The 24595-nt window shown below is 39.5% G+C and overlaps 1 long non-coding RNA gene across 1 annotated transcript in view; it reads left to right on the top strand.

The window, feature by feature from the left end:
* The window catches only part of LOC311525924, a 68607-nt gene that overhangs the window by 5493 nt on the left and 38519 nt on the right, over positions 1 to 24595 (top strand). The window contains exon 2 of the long non-coding RNA XR_014712897.1: positions 12989 to 13247. This is a non-coding gene — a long non-coding RNA (uncharacterized lncRNA). The remainder of the gene's footprint in view (positions 1 to 12988; positions 13248 to 24595) is intronic.

The raw sequence follows: 24595 nt of genomic DNA, 5'->3' as shown, positions 1-24595 counted from the left end.
CCACCTTTTTGTCTGGTAGCCAAAAAATTTTAAAGTTTATCTGCTTCCTTTTCAAAGAGGAGCCATTGCTGCCATTTCATTCAAGAGACAAGGTCATTGTCATCCAGCTTGTTAGTCAAGCTTTCCCTAGCTTTGAAATTAGAGCTTAATATGGTCTTGCCAAAAAATCCATGCTAAAAAAAGAGAAGGCACCTCGGCTATAAAAGAAATGCATCATAGCTATTGGATGCTGTTCAGTTCAAGAGGGGCCAGCGGTGGAATGAACACTTTTTAATTATACCCACTCACCCACTAGTCCCAATGAATTGAAGTGGGAATACTGGGGAAACACATAGAAAGGATATTGGCATCCCTCTGTTCCCTCTGAGTGGGCCTGATCCCTCGTATTGGGAGTCATTCCATTAATTCCATGTACAGTGGACTAAGTCCATCTGCCATTGGAACAGATTACCCAGTGAAGTGATGGATTCTCCATCTCTTGATGACTTCAGATCAAGACTAGCTGCCCTTCCAGAACATATGCCTTAGTCAAAACCAGTTACTGAGCTCCATTTACAGAAGTAACTGGGTCAAATTCTCTGGCCAGTGTTATACAAGTGGTGAGACAATACAATAATGCCTTCTGGTCTAAACTCTAGTCTCACTAGAATTTTGGAGGCTTGAGTTGCCTGTCTGTTGCACTGTTCACAATGTGCAAAAAATGGTACAAATTAACCCCAGTCCTCTCAAAACAAGATCCAAGGAGAAATCCCTTGTAGCTTCAGGCATCCACACACAGGGTCTCACCAGGATCCTGTCTCCACCCACACCTGCCTCACAGCTCATAGGGAAGCCATACTATGATTGGATCACCCCCAAGGTGTGGAGTGGGACTTCATGCACAAATTGTCACTTTCAACAGATAAAAGTGTGGATGCCGTACAGAGAGGCTGGAGTGAAAAGCCACTCCCTATGATCCAACCTCTACACCCTCTACTGTAAGATTTTCATTTGGTGGGGTCTGAAGGGACAAAGGAAAATTGTATTTTCCTTTTTTGCCCTTTCACGCAGATCTTGCCATTGTGCAAGTTTCATTCCTTCCTTAACACACACTAAAGGTGATATGGCCTATATTGTGCAAGATCATTCATTAGTTTAAGACCACTACAAAGCATAAACCAGGGTAAGTTTCAGTAAGAGCAGATTGAGTTAGAACTGGGCAGGGGAGGGGAAATCCATCCCTTGATAATTTTTGAGATATTGATATTTTTCATGGTCCCAAATCAGGATGAAAATTCAAAATATTGAGAACGTTCTTGCCCAATAATCTATCTATCTATCTATCTATCTATCTATCTATCTATCTATCTATCATATCAGACTGGGTCAATTGAAACATCTCATTTTAATATTTTTGAAACATTTTGGATTGATTTCAGATTTTTTTATTTCTTTTTAATTTTTTTAAATCTAAATTAAGTAAAATTTCAAAGTGAAAATTTGCTCTGAACCAAAAAATTGTAACTTTTCATTTTGAAAATAGCAAGATGGGAAGGTCTTTGAAGGGTTTTTTGGGGGCTTTTTTTGGACCGGGAGGTATGTTGATACCAGCCATTTCTCATGACAAGTTTCAGGTTCAAAGAATCTGCATTTTTGAGGAAAACACATTTTTCTCCCCCAGAAAATTCCTAACGAGCCCTAATCTTAATACCTGAGACTAGCCTTGGTTTAGCCGCTTTTCAGATCCAAATGATTACTTAACAATTAGTTGTAGTCGCCAGCAATTTCATTCTTTTTTTTCTTTTGTTTAGTCTGTTTTGGCAGATTTAACATATATGAGTTTTTAAATGTGCTGTTAATATGCTATGGAGTAGAAGGATTCCTTGAGCTTAATATCGTAACACTAGACCTATTAAGATTTAGTTAGGTTTTGTGAATTATTCTTAACACATAATCACAGCACACATCTTAGCTCCTCTGGGGCTCTGCTAGAAAACATTCTGTGTGTATTCCATAATATAGATCCTTCCTACCGCTGAGTTTTTTTATATTCTTCTTAGTGCTACATAATCTTAGCTTACACCTTAATAGCTCTCTTTGGAAACTGTGGTGCATATGAATACTACACATTTATTGTATTGATCAAAAGTATATATTATTTATTACTCTAATTATTTACTAAAAAAGCACTGTAAATGCATGTGACATTTTTATGCTCCGAATTTATGAAAGTTTATGAATTTATGGAGTTAAAGCCTCTTGAAACTGAACTTCGGGATTAATGACATTACTCTTCCCCAAATGCCAGTTGTAGGAAAGGATGGTCTAGTAGATAAAGAACTGGGCTGGACCACAGGAAACCTGAGTTCAATTGCTGGCTCAACCACAACCTCCCTATGCAACCGTGGACACATCTCTGTGGGCCACCTGCAAAACAGGGATGATACTTTTCTACTTCAAAAGGGTGTCGTGAGGCAAAAACATTTTTTAACAATTGTGAGGTGCTCAGATATGACTGTGTTGAAGGCCATTTAAGAATCTAAGCAGGTAGGTTAGCAGGTGCTTAGCACATGTGAAAATCAGGCCCCTTTTTCAGGTGCTACCTTTAGGCAATCAGGATTGAAAATTTTGTCCTTTCTTCTTAACTTCCCTACCTATATACAATGTTGTTTTATAAACAACAGAAAGGTATTGAATTCCAGGGCATGGACTTTATGGAAGAGCATATTTAACAACTCTAGTAAATAAATGCATTAAGTTATACTGTTGCCATCTTGTAATTTTATCATGTCTTGTGATAGTTGTATTTTCCTTAAAAGGCCAGCACTCAGAGTTATGTGAGTATATCAGAACCTCTATCTACATGAGAAAAAAAAGTAAATGACTAGCCTTTCTTGTAGCAGGGGAAATCTTGTAAACATGAACCTTTAAGATTCAGAAACCAGAAGGCAAGTGGAAAGAACCCCAACATTGTCTGAAAAATCATACATTTTTTTTTTTAAATCTCATGATTTTGGGGGGTCTGGCTCCTATTTTTTTAATACTTGGTGCTGGCAATACTGTAATGAATTAAACTAAAACATCATTCTAAACCTCTCCCTGGCAATAATCTAAGACCTGGATCCTGCAAGTAACTGCACAATGAGGAGCCATATACCCACACAGAATCCCATCAAAGTCAATGAGACCTAAGCATCGATCCACATGGAGTCCTTTGTAGCATTGACTCCCAAAGGGTTTATTTGAAATTCAAATAATAATACAGAACTGAGACATGGTTCTGACACATTCCAATCCAGAGGGAATTTCCCTGGTTGAACTATAGTCTGATGGAAATGCTGACAGAGACTTACTAGCGAGACTATAAATAGAAATATGCCTCTGAAGGAGGAATAAGTTGTTCTCTTATAACATTGTTTTAGCACTCCCACACACTGTTTACCTGGATTTCCAGTTAACTTGAATGTCATTATGGGCTCTTGTATCAAACCACCTCATGGCTTGGTTCTGTGAAAGGTCCTTAAAATGAAGGTAGAATGGAGTTACTTTCAACAGTGTAACTGTTAATTCACTTGCATTCCTCTGTGTGTGTGTGTGTGTGTGTGTGTGTGTGTGTGTGTGTGTGTGTGTGTGTGCCTAAACAGGAAATTCCTTCCTAACTATAGATTGTTTCGAGACATTTTAATAGAGAACAAAACTATAAAGGTGAGTGGATAAAGAGAATGTTTTCATTTACAGCCTTGACATTCTGAATAGTCAATTCTCTTCTCTTTCTAAGGGCCAGATTTAGGTGCCTAACTACCTTTGTGGATTTTATGCCTTACTCAACAGATAGTCCCACTGATGTCAGTGGGAATACTCATAGAGTAAATTGCTACTTAGTGTGCATAAAGTATCAGAATCTAACCCTATACCACTGTACTGGATCTGTATATTGGCATACGAACACCTCATTATCTATTTGTCTGCTCATGGGAACATTTTAATATTATTATTTATTATTATTTATTATTTATTACTTCATGAATTTATAAAGTGGCCATCACCATAAGATCTTTTACTCATGTGCCCTACAAACAACTATCCCATCACACCATCCTTCTCCGCATAGCCTCTTGGAAGCACTACATCTAGAAATGGAATTCAGTTCCATTGAGTCAGAGTTGCTGGTAAAGTGTCCTTTGGTCAAACAGTGCTTCCTGAAAACAACACTTTGGTAAATAGGGGGCTTGCCCCAACGCCCTTTGAAGTCAATGATCAGGCCCTCTGGGGACAAGAAATATAGGTTTCTGCCCTTCAGGGCCCCTAACTCAAGGGTAGGAAAAGATGCTCGTATTGAAACCCGCGTGCTAACAGCAGGTTTGTACAAGATCGCTGCTTATGGCAGCAAAGGCATGTACAGTAGTATGAGTGTTTTTCTAATATATATTACTCAAGATGAGATGCTGACTCAAATGAGGTATTGTAACTTTCAGTGACTATAATGCCTTGTAGTTTGGATATGGCCAGGACATCTAATGGGAAAATTAACCAAAGTGCTCTGTCTCATATATTACATAATGAACTGGCTGCAGTCATGACTTGCTATCCTATTTCTTTTTATTCAGATCAGCCACAACAGAAAGCAGCACTCCCCATACATTTCTTGGTGTATAATGTTCCCACACTCACAGTGTGTTAAATATTGTTATGAGAGGAGTAATGCTCATCTATTAATGTTTGTTGATTTAGTCACGGAGGGCAAAACTCCCCATAGAAAGTTGAGAGGTCATACAGTCAACCCACCCATAGCATCAGCATGTGGGGCTAATGGCCCAGACTCTGCTGGGCAAACCTGTCATTGTCAATGTTAGCTCTGTGACTTAGCAAATAATTTGTTACAGGGAAGAAACATGGGCAGCATGGACCCTCAAAATATTATCCAGCATGAAATTCAAAGAGAAAAGCCTTCTTGTGGATGCAGCAACTACACTTGTGAATCCATTCTGTAGAAAGAGAATAATTCTTAGGTACTGCAGATGTTGTATCATCCCTTGTGCTCACCCCACCGAAAGAAAGAGACTCCATAGTGATGTTCGGTAATCACACTTTTGCTTTATTTAAACTTCCCTAAAACCACCAGGCAAATCTTCCTTTCAATTATTTGTGCTAATGCAAAGGGTGAAGATTATAATTTCCCATTTTTTTGGGAGTTGAAGCACCGTGGGAGCTATCAAATGGAGAATGCAGACAATGGGTCTCAATCCCTGGTGGGCTGTGAAGTACAGTGACTGTGCACCAGACAGAGAATATTCAACTCATAATGACATGGTTAGAGAGAAGCACCAATGCTTAAAGTCCGAGGATGAAAAACTGGATTGTCTTATCCAGATATTTTTGTTTTCACCTTTTCCCCCCTCGTGTGTTCCTTTCCTTTCTCCTCCTCCCTGAACAGGAAGCCTAGTTAATTGCAGTCCACAGTTCAAGAGATGTTCACATCCCTGACCTGAGCCATTTTAATACGCTCTAATTTTCTTCGTATTAAATATGCATCTAGTAGGAATGAGGATAGCAAAGTGAAAGGAGAGAGGGGGAAGAAATACAAGGTTCCAGTTATACACATACTGTATTAATGAGGGCCTCCCAGTTTTTAATGTGTTTATCCTCACAATATCCCTGGGAGGTAGGGAAGTGTATCATTTCCCTAATGCTACAGATGGGGCCTGAGGCATAGAGAGTCTATATGACTTGCTTGAGGCCCACAGGAAGTCTATCGCAAAGCAAGGAAATTGTCTTAACCCGCAGAGTTACTTCCTTCTAGCTGCTGCACTAACAAACCTGAAAACTACCTTGAAGATTAAGAGAGTCCAAGGCCAAAAGGTACCATTGTGCTTATCCCGTCTGACCTCCTGCATAGCACAGGCCATGAAACTTTCCAAAATAATGCCTAGAGCAGATCTTTCAGAAGAAACATCCAATCTTAATTTAAAAAATTGCCAGTGATGGAGCATCCACCATGACCCATGGTAAATTGTTCTAACAGGTGAGTATCCTCACTGTTCTTTCCAGTCGGAATTTGTGTAGCTGCAACATCCAGCCATTGATTCGTGTTATATCTTTCTCTGCCAGACTGAAGAGCCCATTATCAAATATTTGTTCCCCATGTAGGTACTTATAAACTGTGATCCAGTTGCCCCTTAACCTGATATCTTAAATCACTGGGTCTGCCCAGGGGACAGCGAGAGAATGTGTAATTGATTTGGCAGAGTACTAAAATGATGTGTTTGAAGCAAGAGAGAACACTGAACTGGTGTATGTTTGTTTGCCTATGAACATGTGAGGGAGTCTGACACTGATATAGTTTTGTTGGGCAAGGCAGCGACTTGCAGTGTGTGTGTGTGTTTCTTTTCATTTGTACAGAGGGGAAACAGTTGGGACAAGATGGTTATTTTTACAGGGCAGGGACTATTGTTTTATTACTATTTTTTAACTTTTAAGTGTGTGTGTATGTGTGTGTGTGTTGGAGATGAGTACATTAATGATGGGGAAAGGACACCCACATGGAAATTTTGCTAGGAGGCCCATCTATAAATCATTGTGAAAATTCCTTCCTTTCTTTTTAGGGGCATGGAAGGGGGGTTGTTAAATCAAGCCCTAAAGATTATGTTAAAACATCAATTTGTATTACTGTTACTACTGTACTGCTAATATTTACAGTAGCTTATCTTGGAATAATAAAATCTGATTACTGCTGCCTACATATAAAATCATTTCTGGGGTTAGCTTGCATTACTATAGCAGCATCAGCTTAGTTACTAAGAGTGTTACAATTACCCTTTGCTGGTCTCTGCCAATTTTCAGTGCATTCTGATGAAATAACTCTCATCTTTAGGTATTGCATTTGTTGCTTATTCCATTGTTTGTTGATTCATTTTTAATTCTCTCTGTGTGTATATACAATTGTCCATTTAGTTATGACAGTTTTTTTAATACACCACAGATGAAACAGTTGTTCAGTCTAAAGACAAGACAGCGTTTCTGGGTATACATTGTATGTGGAGCCTTCTGGCCCTGAGTATCAAATTCCAGTATAATGAGAACCTTGTGCTTATGTATACTAAACAGGAATTCAGCTTATACTGCCAGAGATTTGGCAGCAACCAGAGACTGAGCAGTTGCTGCCAAAAATTGCTGGATATTGTGTAAGCCCTTGTACTACACAGTGTGATAATTGAAAAGGTCCATGTGCAAAAGTTGAACTGGCAAATAAAATATAGATAGTAAAGTGACATTTAACCATCTGTTGCATATCACAAACACACTGGATTTACTTGCCAATAAGAGCAGAATGTTGCCATATCGTTGTACATATGATTAATAATGATGTGCAAAATTCCTAATTTTCGCTTTGATTTTTTTTTTTTTGGAAGGGGAAAAAACATATTTAGGTGTGAATAAGTGATGAGTGAACCTCCAAGAGTCTAAAAGTTCAGGTTTGGTGTTTGAAAAGTATTTACAGTTTCAAAAGCCTTTCTGGAATGTGGGAACCTTTTCAAATCTGCAAAACAGGGCGAGAAACCTTATGAAAATAGATTATTCCTTATTCCTCTCTGTCTAGGCTAGGAACACAAAAGAAAGGTGTTTCTTTGGGTATTTTGGCATTTCCAGGTCAGCTGTGCCAAAATATTATCATGGAAAAAGATATCAAAAGTTATCAAAACATTTCAGAACTGGAGGAAAAGTTCAATTTGATTTTGATGCCCAAAACCACTGAAACCATTTCCCAGCTGGACTGCCTGTCCCTAATGTGAATTTCTCCACTCTCCTGAAAATACTGAAATTATGTGTGCTAGCTGAACTTCTCCTAGACTGTTCATTGACTGGAAGGATGCCATGGGTAACTCCACTCAGAAGTCCAACCTTTTCATGGGCTCCTAGGTAAAAATCCACTTAACATGTCTTTATTGTCTTGCGATTAAAACCTTTTTTCACTGTATGTCATGAACAGCTGGACTCCTTTAGAACAGGAAAGTGCAATTATTCTGTAATGTTTTTATGCCACCAGAGATCAAAAGAAATAGTCAAAACACCAAGATGACTTCTTAAAATGAAATCAAAATAATTTCTGTGCCCCTAATAATTCCTGCTCCCCGCCCCCTTAAATTATCTCTCCAAGGATGAAATGGAGGATGACAGGACTGAAGGAGATTAAACAGATGAAGACTACTTGTAGGAAAATGGCAAACATCCTAATCTTCTTGATTTACACTAAAACCTAATACTTATCCAGATCTCCGTCATGTCAAAAAAGCAACAAAAGAGAGGCATAATTAATTTCTCAAGTGCACTCCAGATTACATTATTTTCTGTAGCCTCCATTGTAGAATCCTATTTTACTGTATATTTGCAACTGAAGTCTTCGGATCAAATTTAGCTCCCTTTCTTCTAGCAGTCTGACGTCATTGTTTTAGTTTATTTGTTTGAACGCCTTGCTATTTGTTTGAAAGTCCTATGCTAATTGCTTGCGTTCCCGCACATGCTACCACTACCCTAATCATTGTAATTATACTAATCATGCTGAAGGACCTTGTGCTTGCAATACTCTCAATGCTACTGGACTCTATGGCATTGGAATGAAATGATATAATCAAAACAACTTCCACTCATTGTTCATGCTTGTCAGAAAACAATCTAATCTAAACCTTCCTCCGCTGTGCCACAGATCACACACTGTAATGTCAGTTAGAACATCTTAGAACACAATTCTCTGCTGCCTTGTACCGTATATGGTCTTTTATAGCCACGCTAAGTGGTTGCAAAGTACTTTTGCCAGTGTTCAAGTGAGAGGAGAATTCCTATTTTGTAGCAATTTAAGGCCTTTGCAAAGAAGCTACATAATTATCCTTATGCTTTGGTGATAATCCACCAATAAATGTTGGACAACTAGAGATTTTTAACTCAAATAAATTGATTGCCAATTAATTCTAGTTTAGCCAACACATGTGTACATGCAGACTGGACATTCCACGGTACACCTCAAACATCTGTGTTCTGGAAGGTTGGTGGAGTGGCCAAGCTCACATACAAAATGTGTTAGTTAATGCAAATTGATTGGCAATCAGTTAACCCCAGTTGAAACTCTAGCGCTGACAAACCCTTAAATAACCTGTGTTAGGTGAAACACTTCTTCTAAGTACAGGTTATTTCATTACAGACTTTTTTGACCTTCTACTGAAGCACCTGGTGCTGGACATTGTCAGAAACAGTGTACAGGATCTGAATCTAATCTGTTGTGCCAAGTCCTAGGGTTCTTTGTAATTTCAATATTTCTGCTTCCTTTCCTGGATGAAATCAGGAAGCACAGAGGTACACGGAAACTTTAAATTGTCCAAGACAGATTCTCTACACAAAGCATGTGGAAAGCTGTGTTGAGTGTGTAGATGAGGATTCCCCTTGAGTAGAAGGGAATAAACGGTTCACATGAAGGTGTTGTATCTGGATCTATCCATCAGTTCCACTCCCTGCACTCTCCTTAAAATATAGGGGATGTGCTGGGATAGATTGGAGAAGAGAGAGGATGTGGCCATAGCATGTTATTCTCTGGTTGTCCTGGGCCAGTAAATAAGCGCAGAGAGAGCCAGTAGTGCACAGTAGAGCAGCCCCGAGGTTGCTTTAGAGTATAACTGTGATTTAACTATTTCCCCTAGGTATTCCCAGGATTAGGGGTGGAAAGGTGTCTTAAACCACCTTTAAACCACGGGGGGGAGGGATAGCTCAGTGGTTTGAGCATTGGCCTGCTAAACCCAGGGTTGTGAGTTCAATCCTTGAGGGGGCCATTTAGGGATCTGGGGCAAAAATTGGGGATTGGTCCTGCTTTGAGCAGGGGGTTGGACTAGATGACCTCCTGAGGTCCCTTCCAACCCTGATATTCTATGATTCTATGATAAACACAGACTTCCTCCCTCCTTGGGGCCAGCACTTGAGTAAAGCTCAGTGTCCACCCCGTATCTGCTTCACACTTAGCTCTCTCACACACGTGAATGAACCAATATTTCCTCAAACCACCCCAAAGTTTGGGCTCAGTTTGTGTGGTGGCAAAGCTTTGGGGAAAGGGGATCTTATTTTATCCTATAGCATTTCACCCCATATTTCCTCCGGATGCAAGACGTCTAAACTGCGGCGCTGAACGGTTTATAGTTTATCATTGACTGATTGGGCAAGTTATGCCATTTTATTTTTAAATGCCCAGAGCACTGAGTGAGTGGTTCTTCTCCCCATGAAGAAAAGTTCCACATATTGATTGAACGAATACATTTGTTTCATAGCATTCCATCGCATAAGACACCAGATGGACGCCCTAAGCCTTTAGTAAATTCAGAAAAAAAAAAAAACAATATGCCGTCTGTCTGCTCCAGCTAAAAGCATAAGTCAAACGAAGATAAATGTGTCCCACTTGTTTAAATAAGTGGTGCAGGCACAGCTGCAATAAAATTTCTGGCATTTTGTAATTCTCAAATACTTATAACCCTAGACAAACTAAGGAAAGAAAATATTTGTCATGATTTAATAGATGTTCAGAGTTTTTGCTAGCTGCACACAGAACTATTTTGACAGGCTGCTGGAACTGAGGAAACATAATGGACTGCATATTGGAGGGGAAGTCATTCATTGTACAGACCACATCTTTTCGTGTATGTAGCACTAAACTAGTTTTGAGCGATGATTTGCATTATAATTAGCATTACAAGAAGAAATGAACTTATTTTATACAATTTCCCTCTTTGCCTGAATCTCAGAGTTAGCACTTTAGAAGGGGCTGACGAATAATCATATATTTGAACTGGTAAAGTGGATTGGGAAAAACAAGACTCACAAGTACAAGCCTCCTGATAGCCAGAATGCAAAATGTAATGTGGCTACTCTCAAATAAGGCTGAGGATTAAATGGTGAAATATTTGACAGTGGCTAATGAGCCATAATCATAAGCAATAGGATGGTAAAGTGAAAAGAGGGAATTGCTATGAAACCCCTTTTTTTCTGATTAATCTTTAGGTTTTTGTTCTGAGTTCTTTTTTCCCCCACATACATCTGAATTGCTCTTTCTTGCCAGTTTGGACCTGAAACTAATGGCTTGTGACCATATAATGAGTTGTAATATTTAACTTGGATTCTGTGATCCCAAGCCTACTTGGAAGTTTTGTTCTACATGTGACAGTGTGGGGAAATGTCCTCCTACTCATCTGGTGTTGAGAATATAGCCAGCAGTGTCAGATGTTCATTCTGCACTCTCGCCCTTTCCTTGTGTTCTGCTCTAGGGAGAAGAGAATATAGATTACTTTCACTGAATTTTTCTAGGTTCTGTTCCTTTGGCTCTCAGCAATTGTCTAAAGCCTTTTCTGAAAACATCTCTAGCCAGGCAGTGCTGTGTGGGGGTTAGATCAGAGTACTCAAATGCTGTTCCTATTTCTGTCACTACCTTGCTCTGATTAAAGTCACTTAGGAAGAGATTTTCAAGACTGCTCAGCATTGGGCTATCTCTGCTCCCACTGAAGTCAATGACAGTCTTAGAGATATCCTAACTCTGCTGCTGTAGATATCTATGGTAAAACTCTCAATGGCTTCAGTGGGAACCAAGTCATGGTTATCCTGGCAAATCCCAAAGGGATGTAGCCTCCATGAAGATCAAGCACCACCCAGCTCAGCCACCGACAAGCAGGACCCCTCTGGAGGTTAGTACGTTCATGTCATGAGGATGTTTTTACAGAAGCCAACCGCCTGTGACAATTTGATCAATTGTCCTTGTAGCTAAAATGGCCAAGATTTTGTCAACTGCTAAAACAAAAATGACCAATGAAACCTGGTGAAAGGGCCATTTGAGGAGTAAAGTTAGGTCGACATTAAATGCTTTTGAAAATCCCACCTTAGCTGCTTTTGCCCAGGCCTCAGTCTACCCATCCATAAAGCAGGGCTAATACCCACATTACAGGGGACCCTGCGATGCTGGAACAACTATCCTTTGGAAAATACTATTGCATGACTTTACTTTAGCTGGAGGAAATTTGTTACATAAATGCCAAATACTATTAATATATTATTCTCTGAAAATACTGACACAATATTTTCGAAAGAATAGTGGGAATGCCTGCTTGTATTGATCTCAGTTTGAGACAACAAGTTCTCTTTAGACATAAGGACAAGTCAGGACACGCTAAGCAAATCACTCTGTTAATGAGTCTAAGAAAAGTACTCAGTCTCCCTCTGTCTAACTTATTTATCTTATTTCCTTATTTTGAACAAAAATTCCCATTTCTAGCTATGCTTATCTAACAATAATTATCCTAGCAAATCAGCCTGAGGATCCCAACAGTACAAAAGTGTAGCTTTTCTGCAGCTCTTTGTTTTCTCTGGCTGGGATGCAGCTGTGCATTTAAATTAGGATGCTACCTGGAAGGATCACTGTTGTTATTCCTTCCTAGAAAGAGCAGTTATTTCTTTTTCAGAATCACTTCCACTCTAGAATTATTTCTTCCTTGATTCAGCTATTTCATTAACCTGAGAAGACTGGCAATCACAGGCTGTCTGGCAGAGATGCCCTTGCATTTGCTAAAGAAGTAATTCTACTGTCAGGTTCAGGTCACACCTCTTATTTTCACCGTAGTGTCATCATGGTTCCAAGCACTTTTCATTTATTGAAGCCCCCCAGGTGATTTTAGTAGTGGAGTATCAGCACCTTCCTTTGCCATCTCAGCTCTGGTTCATTTCTTCCAAGGTCTCCTCAATATTCTAATTCTCCCATTTTTCATCTCTTACAAATATCCATTTCTCATCTCATCTATCTACTTATCTATGGCCCCATCTTAGATGGCCCCATCGCCATCGTATCTGAGCATCTTCCACTAGTGCATTAAGTAATATGACTCTTCTCTCGTGCTCTCACCAGGGAGAGAATTGTGTGTGCAGTTTAGTGTTTTGTTTTGGTAGGGTTTACACACACACACACACACACACCTTTTCTGTGTTTATGTTACAGAATGCAAGTCAAAGAAGTGTGCCGTATACTTGGTGAGGAAGATGGTGAGGTTTGTGATGGTCCTTTGTTCCTGTGGGAGTTTGATCTGCAGTTTCAGACCAGCCCCTGAAAAAGCTCTGTCTCCTGCATAGACAAGATTTATCCTTGTGGTGGACAATTCTGTTGTGCCTGAGGAGTGGAGCTGTTGAGCATGGTCTTCATCCTGGAGCTTCAGGAGATCTTTTCGCTACCCTGGCCCACGCCACACAGCCTCTTATAGGTAAGGACCAAGGGTGAGATCCACAAAGGGCTTGGGCATTGGATCTTTTGGTGCCAGGGATCCCTTTGCAATGCATGGGGAGAATTAGGTGTCTAAGAATGGGATTCAGACCAGCCAGCAAGCTGAGTGAGGAGCCTATAAAATAGCCAGTAGGAAAAGCTGAGAATAGGTTTGGCCCCTAGCTCTGAGCCAGAAGGAGGCACCTATTGTTGCCCAGGATTCACAGCTGTGATCCCTCTCCTGGAGTTAGTGCTGAGCTGGTTTAGCTGGCTTTCTCATAAAAAATGAGACAAGGACCCAGCACATTAAAGCCAATAGCTCAGTGGTTAGGGCACTCAGCTGTCAGATGGAAGAGCTGGGTTCAAGTCCTTCCTGCAGAACAGGCAGAGTGGGGATTCTCATACATCCCAAGGGAGTGCAAGTCAGGATTCTGACACATATCCCCAAATAGTGCCAATCCGGTCACCCCTTGCTGTCTCTTGTGTGAGGCATGCTCTGATAAGTATGCTCTGAAAATATCTACAACATAGGGCCCCACAGGCAAGCTAGATGGGTGAACACCTAGTCTGAGTGACCTGCCAGAGATTAGGTGTCAGCTAGGATGTCCAGCAGTTCAACAGTGTCAGGACTTAATGTAGTCTTGTGCATGCCCACTGGCAGAAACTTAGGTGCCTCTAGGGTTAGGCAGAAGCTTAGTGGGGGTTTTGAGGATCTATATTTTGGAGTCAGCCCGTTAAGTCCTTTTGTGGATCTAGCCCTGACGCCTTGGACTTGATTTCTATGGGAAAGCCAATGTAGAGAGCAAAGGAGACCTGGGGTCTAGCTGAACTGTGCTGGGATAGGGCAAGGAGAACTTCACATAACACATCTACCTGCTCCCTTGATCCTCCACCTAATGGGCACATTGACCTGGTAGGTTACTGTAGATGGTATATATACTAGTAATGACATAGGTACATGAATACCTGCACTGCCTGCTCAGGGACTTCTGAATCTTCCAGAGGTTCCCACAACATCTGCATTCATAGTCACCTGAGTAAAGCATATATATTACATTCTCCGTAATGCATCTACTTGTGAGCATGTAGCAATCAGGAGAATTGGCTAAGAAATGGAATTATTAATAGGGTAAGGAATTTTATACTGCTATGTCACTAGTTCACATCCCACCAAGATCAGTAGTGAATGAAAGTCATTAGCACGTAAAGGCTGGGAAATGAGGTAATGGCCTCAATCCATAGCTGATCACATTACAACTAGAGAGCTCCTTTCCTTTATCAACAGAAGTGTCAGTCCTAGAGCCTGGAAGACGCTTTCCCTTTAAAAAATGGTCAAAACCCAGGTCGAAGGCATACTGGTAGAGGAGCATGTGAAAGCTTCAATTGCTGCTATTTCTGCCATATACATTTTGTGGCTAAATAGAAGACGTCTATCCGGGCCTGTCAATCCGGCAAGTCTCAGGAGCGCTCCATTCATTCTGAGAAAAGATGGTTCCGATCAATGACAGATTAAAAGCCCATAGTCATAAATTATTCATGGTAATCAATGCCAATAACTGAAGCGTGCCAACCAGTGAAAACATTGACAAATGACATGGCTTGCCACAGAAACAGGCTCCGGATCAATAGTAAAGAGAGTGTTACATTTAGATTAGGGAAGTGGAAAAAATAGCAAAGGTGAAAAAAAAAAGAATAATCAAAAGCAAACCACAGCTTAAAATCCATAAATCACTCAGTCATAAATAATTAAGGGGCCACAAAAAGAACAATCCTCTTTCTCGAGGATCTACAACAGTCTGCCTTCGAAACACTTTTGGGTTACTGAGTAAAGTATTTTTAACCCGTTCTTTTCCCTAATATTAAAATCACAGGGAATTTAGCGTTTCTAATTTAGATTAAACTGCGGGGCCAGACCCTTAGCTGGTGTAAATCAGTGTCGTTCCATTGATGTCTCTGAGTCTGCATCAATGTGTATCAGTGGAGGATCCAGTCAATAAATCTGGGCAGAATTTAAAAAAATGAGCTGCTTAAAAATTATATTTGGCTCTGAGCAGAATTCCACAGAAAGTCTCCCAAATTTCAATTGGCTTTTGGGTCAGGCTCATTGTCCCTGTTCTTTGCCACAGCTGGGAATGATAGAGTAGCCATAGTTCCAGAACTTAGCACAATGAAACAACTTTCCCTCTACCTTCACTATTGCCATTCCTCATTGCAGAGGAATGTCTCAGGCAATAGGTCTGGTCCCTCTTTCCCCTAGTCCTGTAGTACCACCAACATGGCACCCTATGGGGCTTATAAACTCCAGAAGGTTGATAATCATTGCTTATGGATGTTCAAGCCTTAGAATACTGACATGCTGGCCAAATTAGGGTAATGCTTGCATCCAGATATAGCCCTGAAAGCACAAGTAGTTGCAAATTTTGCTATGTGAGAAATGGATTTCACCCCTATGGGAGTTTGGAGGTGAGGAAGGCACCTTTATAGGTAGGCATAAGACTAAAAATGTACCAATAATGTTTGTAAAACCTCCCTAATATGTTTCTGAAATAGTACAAAAATATGTGTCATATAAAGGGCACATACTGGGCAGGGGATGGCATAAAACAGTGGTTCTCAACCAGCGGTATGCATACCCCTGGGGGTATGCAGATGTCTGCCAGGAGGTAAATCAACTCATCTAAATATTTGCCTAGTTTTACAACAGACTGCATGAAAAGCACTAGCGAAGTCAGTACAAACTAAAATTTCATACAGACAATGACTTGTTTATACTGTTCTATATACTATACAATGAAATGTAAGTACAATGTTTATATTCTAATTGATTTATTTTATAATTATATGGTAAATATAAAGAAAGTCGGCAATTTTTCAGTAACAGCGTGCTGTGACACTTTTGTATTTTTATGTCTGATTTTGTAAGCAAGTAGTTTTTTAGGCGAAACTTACAAAGCAGACTCGTGGAAGGGGTACAGTAGTCTGGAAAGGTTGAGAGCCACTGGCATAAAATATTAAGACAACTGCCTGAGACAGAGTAAATAACTCTTCGAATGCATTCACTCTCGCTCTCACTAGCTGTCTATGTGCAGGTAGACATGCAGGGCCTTTGGTTCTGCGGGTGGATATTTGTGTCCATAATGAAATGACTCCACAGCAAACTGAATGCATTTAAATATTAATAATGAGAAATCTAATAATAATTTGACTCCAGAAAGCCAGATGTGTAACTACTAATATTTGCACCTGCAGCTTAATCCTACAGGCAAAAATGTGAATATAGACGCAGAATTGTGCCTGTAAAAACAGACCACATGGGGAGCTAGGTTGAAAGTATCATTTTAAATTCAACTGAAGTGCTGCAACTGACAGCATCCAATAACACAGCAAGAGTTCTAAGAATTCACCCTATATTTTCTGTCTGAATAACTGACATTTAGACTGAGATTTCCAAAGTTCCCTGAGGAAACTGATGCCCCGTTCCACTAAAATTAATGGGAATGTGACATCCAATTCCCGGAAGCAGCTTTGAAAATCTCGGCTTGATCATTTTTCATTCAGTGATTTATATTCTAGTCCTGCATGCTGTAAGCAGACTGTGATTTTCACCCGTGCAGTTTCCTCTGCTCTCAGCGAACCGTGTTTAAAGTGGCTATTTTCTTCCAGTACCTGATCACTTGGCTCACTGTCATTGCCAATACATACACTTTTTTTGTTTCAGTTTTGTCCAATGCATCCTTGTTTCCAGTGAAGTACACAGTTTAGTAACAGACTATATTACTCGCAGAGAAAAGCATCAGTGCATGTAACATATCAGTACTGGTTCTTAGCATGGCAATAGCCTTAAATGTATTGTAACAAGAATCTCCTTCATGCTGAGTGTGCACAAATGTTTCTTAATTTCAGCTGCAGTACAGATTCAACAAATAATTCCACATTGTATGGTGCAGATACACAAGGGGACCACTTCTCAAAGGAATGTGTCTTTGAGAGTTACTGCAAACTTCAAATATTTTGGATGCACACATGTTTTTCAAGAGGAAAAAGTGATATTATTAAATTTTGTGAAGGGTGTTTCCCTTCAGATGGTCTATCCTTTATACCTTATTCCATCTTCTCTTTAGGTACAGGATACAAACCCATTAATAGAAGGGATCAGGAGTATTAGGGACCAAGACCATTATAGGTAGATTTTGTTTGTGTGAGGGTGTAGGGACCATAACTCGTGAGGCTGGTCCCCAAAGAACATTCCCAGCCACAGGATTTCAGTCCCATTTCTTCAGGGATTTAGTTTTATTTCTTCAAAATAAGATTATGTAAAACAAGTTCAACATCTCAGTCATGCCCTTTCCCTCCAACCCATTGTGGTCTACTTATATACGCCGTCTACTGGAACCAAGATGGGGCTCTCTTCCTCCCTCTCCTCCCTAGCTCATTCCTGAGAGGATTACACAAAGTACTTCAGGTCGATTCAAATACTAAAATATTCCACTTCAGGTTGAAACAATACATTTCATTTCCATTTTGCTGATGGAAATTTTCCAGCAAGGTGGTTTCTGAGTCATCCTCCCTCCCTACTTCTTCTTTTCGCATACAGGGTAGTACTTTACTGCTGCCCTCCACCATCAGCAAATCACAACTCCTCCCCCCACCACTCACTCTGCCAATGCTCCATCCACTTCCTTCTCACCTCTTCCAGGGAGAGAGTAGGCAGGTAAGTAGCCCTTACTCCTACACACCTAAACCCAAGGTAGCCTGTACTGGGGTGTAAGTGTAAGGGGTTTCTTATTGTTACGCCCTTGCACTGGCTGATACTCCCCCCATGTGAAAATTCACAACAGAATTTGAGTTAATGGATTTGAGAATTTGTTGATATTAGAATTGCTCCTGCTAGACATAGAATCATAGGAATGTAGGGCTGGAAGGCACTTTGAGAGGTTTTCAAATCCAGCCCCCTACACTGAGGCAGGACCAAGTAAACCTAGACCATCCCTGGCACATGTTCTTAAAAACCTCCAATGATGGGGATTCCATAACTTCCCTTGGAAGCCTATTCCAGAACTTAACTATCTTTCTAGTTAGAATTTTTTCCCTAATTTAACTCTCCCTTGCTGCAAATTAACCCCATTACTTTTTCTCCTACCTTCAGTGGACATGGAGCACAACTGATCACCATCTTCTTTATAACAATCTTTAACATATTTGAGGACTGTTATCAGGTCCCTTCTCAGTCTTTCTTTTATCAAAATTAAAAATGTCCAGTGTTTTAAATCTTACCTCATAGGTCAGGTTTCAATTAAGGCTGTCAAACAATTAAAAAATTGTGTGCTTAATCACACTGTTAATAATAGAATACCATTCATTTAAAGATTGTTGGATGTTTTCCACATTTTAAAATATTTTGATTTAAGTTATAACACAGAATACAAAGTGTACAGTGCTCACTTTGTATTTATTTTTATTACAAATATTTGCATTGTAAAAAACAAAATAAATAGTATTTTCAATTCGCCTAATATAAGTACTGTAGCGCAATCTCCTTATCAAGAAAGTTGAACTTACAAATGTAGAATTATGTACAAAAATAACTGCATTCAAAAATAAAACAATATAAAACTTTAGAGCCTACAAGTCCATTCAGACTTATTTCTTGTTCAGCCAATCGCTCAGACAAACAAGTCTGTTTACATTTGCAGGAGATAATGCTGCCCGTTTCTTGTTCACAGTGTCACCTGAATGTGAGAACAGGTGTTCACATGGCACTGTTGTAGCAGGCATCACAAGATATTTACATGCCAGATGCTCAAAAGAATCATATGTCCCTTTGTGCAAGCATCCAATCTGATGACGAGTTCTGCTTGATAACAGTCCAAAGCAGTGTGGACCGACACATCATCTGAGTCAGATGCCACCAGCAGAAGGTTGATTTTCTTTGTTGGTGGTTCAGGTTCTGTAGTTTCTGCATTGGAGTTTTGCTCTTTTAAGACTTCTGAAAGCATGCTCCACACCGTGTCCCTCTTAGATTTTGGAAGATACTTCAGATTCTTAAACCCTGGGTTGAGTGCTGGAGCTATCTTTACAAATTTCACATTGGTACCTTCTTTGCGTTTTGTCAAATCTGCAGCAAAAGTGCTCTTAAAATGAACATGTGCTGAATCATCATCCGAGACTACTATAACATGAAATATGTGGCAGAATGTGGGTAAAATAGAGCCGGAGACATTCAATTCTCCCCCAAGGAGTTCAGTCACAAATTTAACGTATTTTTTAACAAGCATCATCAGCATGAAAGCATGTCCTCTGGAATGGTGGCCGAAGCATGAAGGGGCATATGAATGTTTAGCATATCTGGCACGTAGATACCTTGCAATGCCAGCTACAAAAGTTTCATGCGAATCCCTGTTCTCACTTTCTGGTGACATTGTAAGTAAGAAGTGGGCAGCATTATCTCCCGTAAATGTAAACAAACTTGTTTGTCTTAGTGATTGGTTGAACGAGAAGTAGGACTGAGTGGACTTGTGGGCTCTAAAGTTTTGCATTGTTTTGGTTTTGAGTGCAGTTATGTAACAATTTTTTTTTTGTAAATTGCATTTTCACAATAAAGAGCTTGCACTACAGTACTTGCATGAGATGAATTGAAAAATGGGGTTTCTTTTATCATTTTTACAGTGCAAATATTTGTAATAAAAATAATAATATAAAGTGAGCAGTGTACTCTTTGTATTCTGTGTTGTAATTGAAATCAATATATATGAAAATTTAGAAAAACATCCAAAATATTTAATAAATGTCAGTTGGTATTCTATTGTTTAACAGTGCAATTAAAACTGATTAATCACAATTTTTTTAATATCAATTAATTGTTGAGTTAATCGCATGAATTAATTGCCGTTAATCGACAGCCCTAGTTTCTACACCTTTAATAATTTTTGTCTCTCTCCTCTGGGCTCTTGCCAGTTGAGATATAACTTTCTTAAAGTGTGGCACCCAGAATTGGACACAGTGCTACAGCTGAGGCCTCACCAGTGCCAAGGAGAGCAGGACAATTATTTCCCACATCTTAAATATGTAGCCTATATAGTGACTGAACTTTTTCTGACTGACACTTTTGTGTCAGTGGTGAATTCGTTGTGTTGTTGGCATAATCGTGCACTAAAAACAGCCTCTATATAGCAAACACATCCCAGTGATTTGCTAATGCTACGGATTACCTGACAGGTTGAAAAGAAAAGGGAGATAGGTCATAGCCCTGGTGATGTGGAAGCAGCTATAAGGAAGCTCTCCAAAGTGAACCTAGAAAAAGCTAGATTTTTTTAGTAGAAGAGGCAACAAACCCACACTATTACAGTGCATTAAATGTTAATGAGGAGTAACTGCTAAGAATAAAAAATAACCTCATTTATATTTCTTTCAATTAAACTACCTGATAGGATTTGCTAAATATTGTGATTTCAGACATTAATCTGTTTTGTTTACAAATATTTGATGGCATCAAGGCAGGTAAGTTTATTTCTTAAAATTAATTCTTAAAAGTGTTATGTAATGGTAGTAATGCAATGAACATCTGTGTAATCATAAAGTTTTTTACACATAAAAGGAATGTTTTGGGGATTAGTTGTCTACAAACACCTGCCTAGTGATAATGCCAAAGACAAAGCCCTTGATTACATTTGACAGATGACAGGGACCACACAATATCCTTGATTCTGACAGACAGCACATTTGCTTTAACCATATAAAAATCTGTCTTGCTAATTAGAAAAATAAAGCTGAGACTGGCTTTTGAAGACAGAGACTTAAATTAGTTTATTTGTCAGTTTTCCATGAAAGAATGGCTTTTGACTCATACAAAAGAAGAAGCTGACCCTGTAAAGACTTAAAGCAGGTGCATAACTTTATATAGTGAGGAGTACTAAGATGTATACGGTTATGCTTATAGTCTTTGTTGTATTGAGCCCTACATTTTTGTCTACTCTTAACTTTTACTTTCTTCTTGTGAACCTGAAGTAGAACTTTAAAGAAGGCCGTATGTTCAATTTTATTTCTTTTTCACATGAAAATTTAACCAATTGAAAAAAGTTATAAATATCCCTTGTCCTTGTAAAAAAAATAAAAGAAAAAAAGTGTTATCCCAGGCACTAAAAAGCTCATGGAAGCATGAGTTATAAGCAGTTGCTGATTAGGCTGTTTTTCTTCTTTTCAACTCAACAGTACCTTTTGAAACTAACATTGGACAAGCAGTTATGATTTATTCAGAGTTGTGCCTTCAATTTAGTTGACACATTTCCATACTTTGCTTTATATTTATGATTTAGTATTGTTTTTAGCCACTGGAAATGAAAAACTAAAGCTTGTTCAATATTTACTTTTCATTTCAGTAGATCTTATTGGTGTTCAATTTAATGATGTCATTGACTTGTTTTATGATTTCTCACTTGCATGAATATTAATAGAAGTGGAAAATGCCTCAGTTGATTTTAAAGTTTTCAACAAGACAGTATTTGGGCAAAAATACTTTGATCAATAGTGTATTTGTCTTGCAATATCAGTTTATTGGTGGAAATTGAGACTGCTGCCCCATAGGTGTCGTTTGAAAACACCAATCCATAGCAAGTTCTTGTTTTGTGTTCTCACAGCTAACTTTTAAAAAAGAAGAAAAGTGTCTTTAAATATTCTGGTTTCGCCATCTTTACTTTTAATTTATGAGCTCTCTGTTGTTTTTCTCTAGCAAATTAGCATTGAAATTTGAGATTTATTTCCAGGGATTTTAGACATGTTGGAAGCCTTTAACAGAACAAGCCACAACCTCAGATGGTGTAAATCAGCATAACTCCAATGAACTCTGCGAATTTACAGCAGCTAGGATCTGGCTCAAAGTTTGTAGAGAACACAGCTGGACACATACCCACATTTTCTTCACTACTGGATATTAAAGTTATCCTCCTGTGAAACCCCAAGCAATGCCAAGGCTGGTCCATATCCCCTTGTGAAGTTACGGGTACTCAGTTTCTTTCCATAATTCATGAACACCACTGTCATTGGTGAGGAAGTGGCTGAAGATTGCCAGGGAGCACTAGAATGAATTGTCAATAGCACCATATGTAGAATCTCTTACCTCTAGGTTTTCGTTTTGAAGCTGGCCTCGGTTAACTCAAAAGTTGTTGCTACCATCTGATGGCTGGCTCATGTGAAATGACTTGTTGGTCTAATTTCACACAGGACAACTTCCTGGTGATCTCAGAAACCCCCATCACAACTGGATCCTTTGTTCACAGTCTCCAGGGGCGAGGTCAAGGACTGACTGGACATGGAGAGTGACTCACCCTCCAACACGCCCCAGCCTGATCCTTCTGCAGGGCCAGGATGCAGCAAAGCACTTAGGCACCTGCTCGGGTTTAAGCACATAAATAGTCCCCTTGACCTCCATGGGATTCATCATGTGTTTAAAGTTAAGCATGCACTGAAGTGCTTTGGTGTATCAGGGTCGAATGGAGCTGGGGCACATCAGTCGGTAGCATGAAGGATGCCTGCACTGCTGCTGCCAATGCTGTAGGTTTTCAGTGTATAAATTGAGGATTTCCATCTTAGGGGATGTTAATCAAGTATCTTTCATGAACACTGACTTCACTAATATAGAGCTATCTCTCACTATATATACATATATATAAAGTTTATATATATATATATATATATATCAGTTTTGAAACTCTGACATCAAATGACATATTCTTTCTTTATGCCTAGTTATTCGTACTATCCTTTTCCGATCTTCCTGGGGTCTTAATTGCTGTGGTATGTTATATCACTACTTCCATAAATGGCAATGAGCCGTTTTACGTGTAATCACTTCTACTAATTTGTGTATTCTTTGAAGACAAATATTATGAGAGTTCTGGAAACCAACCACAATGATTTTTCAATCATTTTTAAAAAGCACAATATCTATTTCAGTCCCTTTTCCTGATTTTTGGTAATCTTCAAGGTGGTTGCTTAAGACGGGTTCCTTTGTATTTTCTTTGTGCCCTGGGTTATATGGCTCATTTATCCTGTAGGCCCTGATTCAGCAAGGTTCTTAAGCACTTGCTTAGACCCACTGACACCAATGATATTAGTTATGTATGTAGAGATAGGCATGTGCTTAAATGCCTTGCTGACTGGGGATCCTAATTAATATAGCTAAAAGGAAAAGGGCCTGAAAACATGGGGGATTCTTTAAAGTGGTCTTTTACAACACAGGTTTGCCTGGTGGAGGTCGATATTACTGCAGCGGCAGCTTTCACTGCACAATTGAAAACTACTTTTGAGAGATGGAGCTTCTGCCACCACCTTGGCCTTCCTACATTCCCTGGAGGGACAGTGGAGTCCCCTGCTGCATTGCTGTTGGGCAGCATTCTTGACAAGTGCATTGGAGACACTGGAAAAGCACCACACTATGAATGCTGTTATAGAGCAATGAGACACGGAGAATCTAAAACACTATCCCTGGGGGAGCAACTACAAGCAGCTTATCATAGAAAAGGAAGTCCTGTCGGAGATTTACCAGGGACCATCACAGGTAAAAATGTGTTTGCTAGCAATGTCTGAGCTAGTGACAGGCAGAGATGCTCCAACTCTGAAAAAAAAAATCTTTTGACAAACAATCCCAGCAAACTAGAGCTCCTCGTTGTGTCTAAATATGTTTGAATTCAGTGTCATGGAAAACTTTTTATGGACTAGACTGTGCAAGAGGTGAGTATTTACACCTACACGTAGCACTATTGGGACTCGCCAGTGTATGATATTTAGGATCTAGCTCTATGTTTATATTTCCAGTCATTTGGGACAAGACTGAAGTGATGGTTAGGATAACATACTGGCAATTCTGTATTCTGAGTTTATTTCCCAACTCTTGCACATATTCTGTGGGACCATTGGCAAATCACCTGTTTATCCATATGCAAAATAGGGCCTACTTCTCACCTTCACAGGGGTTTTGCAAGGTGTAATTTACTATTTGCATATTTCCCTGGATGCAAGGTGCTGCATAAGCATCATTATTAAGAACTAATTATACCACTTAAAAGTGGCAAAGGAGTATTTCTTCATTTTCAGTTGTGTGTGCTTGTCTGTGCCTGGGTTTCTCTAGCAGGATGAATCATCCATCTCTAGTGACCCTTTAAAATATGATGCCTAGCCTCAGGGATTTGTAAAACTGGGGCTGTCAACCTGGGGTTCACACTGTGGAGAAGGTTGAGAAGCACTACTCTAAATGCATGCAAATCATTCTGATGAATTTTCTGCATTCTTAGACAAAGCTTTAAGGAGGCCCCAAAAGAACTATATGCTAATCTCACAAGAGCCACTTCTCCTGGT

The sequence above is a fragment of the Lepidochelys olivacea genome (genome assembly GCF_965140295.1).
Source record: "Lepidochelys olivacea isolate rLepOli2 genome assembly, chromosome: 9".
Taxonomy (NCBI): Eukaryota; Metazoa; Chordata; order Testudines; family Cheloniidae; genus Lepidochelys; species Lepidochelys olivacea.
Note: the sequence above shows the minus strand (reverse complement) of the source record. Positions and strands in the feature narration are given on the sequence as shown.